General features: G+C 74.4%; 1 pseudogene; it reads right to left on the bottom strand.

The window, feature by feature from the left end:
- Window positions 1–161, bottom strand: part of LOC104998106 — a 58,639-nt pseudogene extending 58,478 nt beyond the window's left edge.
- Between the last annotated feature and the right edge of the window lie 54 nt (window positions 162–215).

The following is a 215-nucleotide window of genomic DNA, read 5'->3' as shown; positions in this document are numbered from 1 at the left end:
CCGAGTGGGATGGGTGTAAGAACAGGAGGCAGTCTCGGGCGAGAGCAGGAGTGCGAGCGCGAACCCCAGCAGCGGGCCAGGGAGGCGCAGTGAGGGGCGCAGGCAGGGGCAGGAGAGCTCAAGGAGAGAGAGCGCCGAGAACGAGGTGGCGCCGCCGTCATCCGGGCGTTGCCCGGGGGCCGCGTCGCCCCGCGGAGGGCGCCGAGGGGCGGGGC

This window comes from Bison bison, unplaced genomic scaffold (assembly GCF_000754665.1).
Source record: "Bison bison bison isolate TAMUID 2011002044 unplaced genomic scaffold, Bison_UMD1.0 scf7180017864322, whole genome shotgun sequence".
Taxonomy (NCBI): domain Eukaryota; kingdom Metazoa; phylum Chordata; class Mammalia; order Artiodactyla; family Bovidae; genus Bison; species Bison bison.
Note: the sequence above shows the minus strand (reverse complement) of the source record. Positions and strands in the feature narration are given on the sequence as shown.